This window comes from Salmo salar, chromosome ssa19 (genome assembly GCF_905237065.1).
Source record: "Salmo salar chromosome ssa19, Ssal_v3.1, whole genome shotgun sequence".
NCBI classification, from domain to species: domain Eukaryota; kingdom Metazoa; phylum Chordata; class Actinopteri; order Salmoniformes; family Salmonidae; genus Salmo; species Salmo salar.
In genome coordinates, this window is record NC_059460.1 from 33,465,286 (window position 1) to 33,475,529 (window position 10,244).

A 10,244-nucleotide genomic window follows, 5' to 3' on the forward strand; every position below is an offset into this window, starting at 1 on the left:
GTGTATTGTTGCGTAGTGTAGTGTACTGTTGTGTAGTGTATTGTTGTGTAGTGTAGTGTACTGTTGTGTAGTGTAGTGTATTGCTGTGTTGTGTATTGTTGTGTATTGTTGTGTAGTGTAGTGTATTGTTGTATAGTGTAGTGTATTGTTGTGTGGTGAGGTGAGGTGTATTGAGGTGTAGTGTAGTGAGGTGTGGTGAGGTGTAGTGTAGTGAGGTGTAGTGTAGTAAGGTGTGGTGAGGTGTAGTAAGGTGTAGTGTGGTGTAGTGTAGTGAGGTGTACTGTAGTGAGGTGTAGTGTGGTGTAGTGTAGTGAGGTGAGGTGTAGTGTGGTGTAGTGTAGTGAGGTGTAGTGTAGTGAGTTGAGGTGTAGTGTAGTAAGGTGTAGTGTGGTGAGGTGTAGTGTAGTGAGGTGTAGTGAGTTGTGGTGTAGTGAGGTGTAGTGTAGTGAGGTGTAGTGTAGTGAGGTGAGGTGTAGTGTAGTAAGGTGTAGTGTGGTGTAGTGAGGTATAGTGAGGTGTAGTAACGTGTAGTGTAGTGAGGTGTAGTGTGGTGTGGTGTAGTGTGGTGTAGTGAGGTGTAGTGTGGTGTAGTATAGTGAGGTGTAGTGTGGTGTAGTGTTGTGTAGTGTGGTGTAGTGTAGTGAGGTGTTGTGTAGTGAGGTGTAGTGTGGTGTGGTGTAGTGAGGTGTAGTGTGGTGTAGTGTAGTGAGGTGTAGTGTGGTGTAGCGTAGTGTAGTGAGGTGTAGTGTTGTGTAGTATAGTGAGCAGTGGGCTGTGAGCCATAGCGTCAGTATAGCAGATGGACTCTCATGCTCACTTGGGAAAGGAGCAACTGATTTCTAGTTTCCAACAGGGGTGTTTAGGAGAGAGGGGCATGCTGGATACTGCATCAGTGGACAGTGAGAGGCATGATGCTAGGCAGTGGTGGGAAAAAAAATCCCATTGTAAAGATACCTTAATAAAACCTCTTAGATGTAAATTCCCCGGGTTATGGGACCTGCCTGGTTCTGGTTCCGGCCGACATATTTGATTGTAAATCGATTTGTGGACACCGTAGATCGAAATGGCTTAAATTCAGCGAAAGCGTGGTTCCCACGGACACAGTAGTATATTTTCTGAGCCTGCGTGACATAGGATGTGAAATCTGAAACCATTTGAAGCTGGGATGTCTCGCCTACCATTTATTTGTTCTTCCGACTGTCCATCAACTCATGGCTGAACCCTGACAAAGCACATTCCTGCAATCGTTACATATCAGCGCAGCAGGGGAAAGCGGTTTCATCACTGTAGCACATTCAGAGATCGACATTCATCTAAAATTATTCATAGCTTTTAAACGGAAAACACTTTCTGTTTGTCATAGACAAGACTAATATGACATGAAAGGCGAGTTTGTAACGAGTTCGGGAAGCCAAGCTCGAGCTCTGGGAGACGTTCACAGTGATAGGGTCGTTGATCAAGACCTTTAGATAATAGGAAATAGACCAACAAAAACATACAAATATGTATTTTACACTCATAAGGAAGGTTAAATCTTATTCTTCGTCGTTTTATAATTTGAATATATTATATTTCTAAAGCATATGAGTCATTTCAAGCCTTATTCATCCAGTTTAGTTGAATAGAAAATACATCATATCAAATATTTATAATATTTGTACTGAGTGCTGGAGCTTGTGTCCTCAGAGGTTACTACACCTCAGCAATTAATGACAATTTTGACCAGAAAGGTGAGATTTTAAGCTTTATTTGAGTATGCAGCATTACTAGTTATTGTTCATGGCCTCTCATGATAAATAATCACTTTTGGGGATTACATAGATTGCAATTTTGATTACATTTAGTACTACTTGAGTAAATGTATTTGGTTTTAAATATACTTATGTATCAAAAGTAAATGTAATTGATCAAATATACACAGTGACTTCAGAAAGTTTTCACACCCCTTGACTTTTTCCAAATGTACTTTTTTCCAGCCTGAATTTAATCTGGATTAAATTTAGATTATGTCTCACTGGCCTACACACAGTACCTCATAATGTCAAAGTGAAATTATGTTTTGAATCAATAAGTATGTGGCTGCATCATGTTATGGGTATGCTTGTCATCGGCAAGGACTAGGGAGTTTTTTTTAGGATAAAAAATTAACTGAATTCCGTAAATATTTATCCCAAAAAACACGCCTACTCTGCAAATGCCCTTCTGTGTTGTCGCTCTGCTTTTTGCTTGTTTGTTGTGACTTGGCTACCTGCCTATTTTTTAGGCATTGTATTCATGTGGCAATATATCAGTAGATTTGTAATTTAACACATTCATGAAGATTTTACACTTTTATGGAGAGATGTAAAATCAGACATGAAATCAGCGGCCACTTTAATAAATGGAACACTAGTCACTTTAACCTGTTGGGGCTAGGGGGCAGTATTTTCACGGCTGGATAAAAAAACGTACCCGATTTAATCTGGTTACTAATCCTACCCAGTAACTAGAATATGCATATACTTATTATATATGGATAGAAAACACCCTAAAGTTTCTAAAACTGTTTGAATGGTGTCTGTGAGTATAATTTGGCAGGCAAAACCCTGAGACATTTTCTGACAGGAAGTGGATACCTGATGTGTTGTATTGACTTTAAACCTATCCCATTGAAAAACACAGGGGTTTAGGAATATTTTGGCACTTCCTATTGCTTCCACTAGATGTCACCAGCCTTTACAAAGTGTTTTGAGTCTTCTGGAGGGAGATCTGACCGAACAAGAGCCATGGAACGGTGATGTCCCATTAGACACCTGGCGCGCTACTTCATGTTGGGTACCCTCGTTCCAATACGTTATAAAAGACTATGCATTCGTCCACCTTGAATATTATTCATGTTCTGGTTAAAAAAGGCCCTAATGATTTATGCTATACAACGTTTGACATGTTTGAACGAACGGAAATATATTTTTTCCCCTCGTTCATGACGAGAAGTCCGGCTGGCTTACATCATGTGCTAACGAGACGGAGATTTTTGGACATAAATGATGAGCTTTTTTGAACAAAACTACATTCGTTATGGACCTGTGATACCTGGAAGTGACATCTGATGAAGAGAATCAAAGGTAATGGATTATTTACATAGTATTTTCGATTTTAGATCTCCCCAACATGACGTCTAGTCTGTATCGCAACGCGTATTTTTCTGGGCACAGTGCTCAGATTATTGCAAAGTGTGATTTCCCAGTAAGGTTATTTTTAAATCTGGCAAGTTGATTGCGTTCAAAAGATGTAAATCTATAATTCTTTAAATGACAATATAATATTTTACCAATGTTTTCTAATTTTAATTATTTAATTTGTGACGCTGACTTGACTGCCGGTTATTGGAGGGAAACGATTTCCTCAACATCAATGCCATAGTAAAACGCTGTTTTTGGATATAAATATCAACTTGATAGAACTAAAAATGCATGCATTGTCTAACATAATGTCCTAGGAGTGTCATCTGATGGAGATTGTAAAAGGTTAGTGTATCATTTTAGCTGGTTTTATGGTTTTGGTGACCCTGTCTTTGACTTGACAAAACATTACACACAACTCTTGTAAATGTACTGTCCTAACATACTCTAAATTTATGCTTTCGCCGTAAAACCTTTTTGAAATCGTAAAACGTGGTTAGATTAAGGAGATGTTTATCTTTCAAATGGTGTAACATAGTTGTATTTTTGAAAAATTTGAATTTTGACATTTATTTGGATTCAAATTTGCCGCTCTTGAAATGCACCTGCTGTTGATGGAGTGCACCACGGGTGGCACGCTAGCGTCCCACCTAGCCCCAAGAGGTTAATATTAATGAACTCTGTGTACCTCCTCAGCTGAACATTTTATGACCCATTGTTCTACAAGACACCAGCCATGCCTGTTAGCCACTAGGGCACATTAATCTACCAATTCTTTGTGATGATAATTACTGTTTGTATACTTTATGTGAATTACTTAGTTTAGTAAATAAATGATATTAAGACAATTGATGTATGGATGACTCTTAGTAAAGACTGGGTTCGTGCAGATACAACAATTTACGACGTTTGGAATGAGACTGGACGCGAGGTAAAATACACCATTTAAACCAGAAGATAATCGACCTATACTATAATAGAATATAATATATCATGTTATAATATAGGAAAGTTATATTAGGAAAATTATAACTTTGTAATCTGAATATTTTCCTTGGTGCCCTGATCTCCTAGTTAATTACAATTAAACGATGAATCAGTTTGATCGCGTGATAATAATTACAGGGAGTTAACCTGTTAGGGCTAGGGGGCAGTATTGACACGGCTGGATAAAAAACATACCCGATTTAATCTGGTTACCACTCCTACCCAGTAACTAGAATATGCATATACTTATTACATATGGATAGAAAACACCCTAAATTTTCTAAAACTGTTTGAATGGTGTCTGTGAGTATAACAGAACTCAAATGACAGGTCAAAACCTGAGAGATTCCTTTACAGGAAGTGGCCTGTCTGACCATTTCTTGAACTTGTTTTCCATCTCTATCATTTACTAAGGATCTCTGCTCAAACGTGACACTTCCCACGTCGTCCATAGGCGCTCAGAGCCCGGGAAAAAACAGAATGTCGTCATTCCAGCCCCAGGCTGAAACACATTATCGCCTTTCTCAAGTGGCCGATCAAGGGACACTGGCTTATGCGCGTGACCCCGACCGCCCCCGCCTTTGGGATTTTTTCCTCTGTTTGCCGAAAAGGAGATTCCCTGTCGGAATATTATCGCTTTTCTACGAGAAAAATGTCGTAAAAATTGATTTTAAACAGCGGTTGACATGCTTCGAAGTACGGTAATGGAATACTTAGAATTTCATTGTCACGAATTGCGCCATGCGCGCGACACTTCTTTACTATTTCGGATAGTGTCTGGAACGCACGAACAAAACGCCGCTATTCGGATATAACGATGGATTATTTTGGACCAAACCAACATTTGTTATTGAAGTAGCAGTCCTGGGTGTGTATTCTGACGAAGACAACAAAAGGTAATCAAACTTTTATAATAGTAAATATGATTATGGTGAGTGCTAAACTTGCCGGGTGTCTAAATAGCGAGCCCGTGATGCCTGGGCTATGTATTTAGAATATTGCAAAATGTGCTTTCACCAAAAAGCTATTTTAAAATCGGACATATCGAGTGCATAGAGGAGGTCTGTATCTATAATTCTTAAAATAATTGTTAAGCTTTTTGTGAACGTTTATCGTGAGTAATTTAGTAAAATGTTAGCGAATTCCCGGAAGTTTGCGGGGGTATGCTAGTTCTGAACGTCACATGCTAATGTAAAAAGCTGGTTTTTGATATAAATATGAACTTGATTGAACAAAACATGCATGTATTGTATAACATAATGTCCTAGGGTTGTCATCTGATGAAGATCATCAAAGGTGAGTGCTGCATTTAGCTGTCTTCTGGGTTTTGGTGACATTATATGCTGGCTTGAAAAATGGGTGTCTGATTATTTCTGGCTTGGTACTCTGCTGACATAATCTAATGTTTTGCTTTCGTTGTAAAGCCTTTTTGAAATCGGACAGTGTGGTTAGATTAACGAGAGTCTTGTCTTTAAATGGCTGTAAAATAGTCATATGTTTGAGAAATTGAAGTAATAGGATTTTTAAGGTTTTGAAAATCGCGCCACAGGATAGCAGTGGCTGTTACGTAGGTGGGACGAATTCGTCCCGCCTAGCCTAGAGAGGTTAATTGATAAACATGTCTTTAGTTTAACCTGTTAGGGCTAGGGGGCAGTATTGACACGGCTGGATAAAAAAACATACCCGATTTAATCTGGTTACCACTCCTACCCAGTAACTAGAATATGCATATACTTGTTACATATGGATAGAAAACACCCTAAATGTTCTAAAACTGTTTGAATGGTGTCTGTGAGTATAACAGAACTCATTTGGCAGGCAAAACCCTGAGACATTTTCTGACAGGAAGTGGATACCTGATGTGTTGTATTGCCTTTAAACCTATCCCATTGAAAAACACAGGGGCTGAGGAATATTTTGGCACTTCCTATTGCTTCCACTAGATGTCACCAGCCTTTACAAAGTGTTTTGAGTCTTCTGGAGGGAGATCTGACCGAACAAGAGCCATGGAACGATGATGTCCCATTAGACACCTGGCGCGCGAGTTCATGTTGGGTACCCTCGTTCCAATACGTTATAAAAGAGTATGCATTCGTCCACCTTGAATATTATTCATGTTCTGGTTAAAAAAGGCCCTAATGATGTATGCTATACAACGTTTGACATGTTTGAACGAACGTAAATATATTTTTTCCCCTCGTTCATGACGAGAAGTCCGGCTGGCTTAGATCATGTGCTAACAAGACGGAGATTTTTGGACATAAATTATGAGCTTTTTTGAACAAAACTACATTCGTTATGGACCTGTGATACCTGGAAGTGACATCTGATGAAGAGAATCAAAGGTAATGGATTATTTACATAGTATTTTCGATTTTAGATCTCCCCAACATGACGTCTAGTCTGTATCGCAACGCGTATTTTTCTGGGCGCAGTGCTCAGATTATTGCAAAGTGTGATTTCCCAGTAAGGTTATTTTTAAATCTGGCAAGTTGATTGCGTTCAAGAGATGTAAATCTATAATTCTTTAAATGACAATATAATATTTTACCAATGTTTTCTAATTTTAATTATTTAATTTGTGACGCTGACTTGACTGCCGGTTATTGGAGGGAAACGATTTCCTCAACATCAATGCCATAGTAAAACGCTGTTTTTGGATATAAATATGAACTTGATAGAACTAAAAATGCATGCATTGTCTAACATAATGTCCTAGGAGTGTCATCTGATGGAGATTGTAAAAGGTTAGTGCATCATTTTAGCTGGTTTTATGGTTTTGGTGACCCTGTCTTTGAATTGACAAAACATTACACACAACTCTTGTAAATGTACTGTCCTAACATACTCTAAATTTATGCTTTCGCCGTAAAACCTTTTTGAAATCGTAAAACGTGGTTAGATTAAGGAGATGTTTATCTTTCAAAGGGTGTAAAATAGTTGTATGTTTGAAAAATTTGAATTTTGACATTTATTTGGATTCAAATTTGCCGCTCTTGAAATGCACCTGCTGTTGATGGAGTGCACCACGGGTGGCACGCTAGCGTCCCACCTAGCCCATAGAGGTTAATGGTACCCCAAAGACACGACAAGTGCTTTGAACTGAATGAGACTATATGTATCTTTAAATGCTTCCTATCAAAACATCCAAGAGGTTTATAATAGGACCTTCCTGGACTATGATGAATTTCCACCACTGCACCCCTCCATAACTGGCTACCAGACTATTACTGCTCTGTGGGTGTAACATTTATTGATACAAGCTTTGTTTCCAGAAGGTATTATAAGGAGGATGGGATCCACCCAAATCATTTGTGTTCCTGGATCCTATCACAGCATTATAAGGCTGCTTTGAGACAATGACTTATCAATGACCCAAGTCCAAGTCATTGAATCCCTACCATTGTGTCGCTGAGTTGTCATAATGCTTCAGCAAATGTATATTATGTCATGGTTTCACCTGTCACCAGAGGGTGGTAAAGACCGTCCTAGAGACATTAATGACACTCAGGTGTGTCATTTACTACTTATGATTTCCCTGTTAAGAGAGGTGGTGTTTTATTTTTTCCTTTGCAGAAGCTTGATTTGGTTTCCATGTGCGTTTGTCTCCTGAGTGAGTTTGAAACTTAGTGTTCCCAGTGTTACCGTTTCTCAGTAAAGTTACATTGATCCTTAATCACTGATTCTTGGTCTGGTCCCTTCTCTGCTCCTGGGTCCAACCTCACAGCTTCTTCCTCCAACATGGACCCAGCAGAGATCACCCAGATCAAGAGTATTATAACCCAAACAAGTCCAGTGGTTCCTCGGGTTTGCCAATTTTTACAGGTGTTTTATACGCAACTTTGATGTGGTGGAAGCACCTCTCACTACCCTAACCAGCAAGTCCCAGACCCGTTTTGGCTGGACCCCCGAAGTTGACAGGGAATTCGTGGAGCTCAAGGGCCGTTTCACCTCCGGACGCATCCTCATTCATCCTGATTCCACTCGTCCCTTCGTGGTAGAGGTGGATGGCTCGGACACCGGAGCAGGGGCGGTCCTTTCACAGCGGAAGGAGGGGGACAAGAGACTGCACCCATGTGCCTTCCTTTCCAAGTGGTTCTCGCCAGAGGAACACAACTACAATGTAGGCAACCGGGAGCTCTTTGCAGTCAAGTGGGCCACTGAGGGGTGGAGACACTGGTTGGAGGGGGTACCTCATCCTTTCGTGATCTGGACAGATCATAAGAACTTGGTCTCATGGTATGGAGTATTGAGACCACGGTCCAACAAGCTCAGACCCGAGAATCTGACCCTGGCGGGGATCCCACTAACAGACTTTCTGTTCCAAGATCAGCACGTTCTTGAGTACTACAATGGGGACGCTCTAAATTAACTGGACATCCAGCGGTTAATCGGACACCGGAGTTCCTCATCCTCAGCTGGCCCTGGTCTCATCTGTCTGTAGACTTTATCACAGGGTTACCTCTATCCTGGTGGTTGACGATCGGTTCTCCAAGGCAGTCCATTTCAGACCCAAGTTGCCCTTGGCGAAGGAGACCGCTGATCTCATGATTACCCACGTCTTTCGACTACACAGACTTCCCCAGGACATTGTCTCAGATTGTGGGCCCCAGTACGTCACACGGTATTGGAAAGTCTTCTACTTCCTGTTGGGGGCATCGGTGGGTCTCTATTCAGGAGTTCCATCCAAAACTGTGATCCTTCTGTTACCGTTTCTCAGTAAAGTATTTCATTTTATTATTCATTTTTTATTTATTTTGTTTATTAATTATATTTTATTTATTTCTATAATTTTTTTTAACCCTTTTTCTCCCCAATTTTGTCACATCCAATTGGTAGTTACAGTCTTGTCCCATCGCTGCAACTCCCGTATGGACTCAGCAGAGGCGAAGGTCGAGAGCCGTGCATTCTCTGAAACACAACCCAACCAAGCAGCACTGCTTCTTGACACAATGCACGCTTAACCCGGAAGCCAGCCACACCAACGTGTCAGAGGAAACACCGTACACCTGGTGACCGTGTCAGCGTGCACTGCGCCCGGCCCGCCACAGGATTCGCTAGAGCTTGATGGGTCAAGGACATCCCGGCAGGCCAAACCCTCCCCTAACCCGGACGACGCAGGGCCAATTGTGAGTCGCCTCATTGGTTTCCCGGTCGCGGCCAGCTGCTACACAGCCCGGTATCGAACCAGGATATGTAGTAACGCAGCTAGCACTACGATGCAGTGCGTTAGGCCGCTGTGCCACTCGGGAGACCTTACGTTTATCCTTAACCACTGATTCCTCGTCTGGTCTCTTCTCTGTTCCTGGGTCCAACCTCACCACGTCACACATTATCCTAATAAATACAAATACAAGCAAACCTGGTTCAGTCTGCTTTCAAACAGACACTGGGAGATTCATTCACCTTTCAACAGGACAACAACATAAAACACAATGCCAAATATACCTGGAGTTGCTTATCATGATGACGTTGAATGTTCCTGAGTGGCATAGTTACATTTTTGAATTAAATCGGATTGAAAATCTATGGCAAGACTTGAAAATGGCTGTCTAGCAATGATCAACAACCAACTTGACAGATCTTGAACATTTTTTAAAAGAATAATGTGCAAATATTATACATTCAAGGTGTGCAACGCTTACCCAGAAAGCCTCACAGCTGTAATCGCTACCAAAGGTGATTCTAACATGAATTGACTCAGGGGTGTGAAAACTGAATAACACATTTCTCTATTTCATTTTCAATTCATTTGCTAAATAAATAAAAAATCACCAACTCTCTCTCATTTTAAAGAGGCTCCACAGCACAGTACAGAGAGGTAAAGGAGGCCAACCCTAGCCCAGTACAGAGAGGTAAAGGAGGCCAACCCTAACCCAGTACAGAGAGGTAGAGGGGGCCAACCCTAACCCAGTACAGAGAGGTAGAGGAGGCCAACCCTAGCCCAGTACAGAGAGGTAGAGGGGGCCAACCCTAACCCAGTACAGAGAGGTAGAGGAGGCCAACCCTAGCCCAGTACAGAGAGGTAGAGGGGGCCAACCCTAACCCAGTACAGAGAGGTAGAGGGGGCCAACCCTAACCCAGTACAGAAAGGCC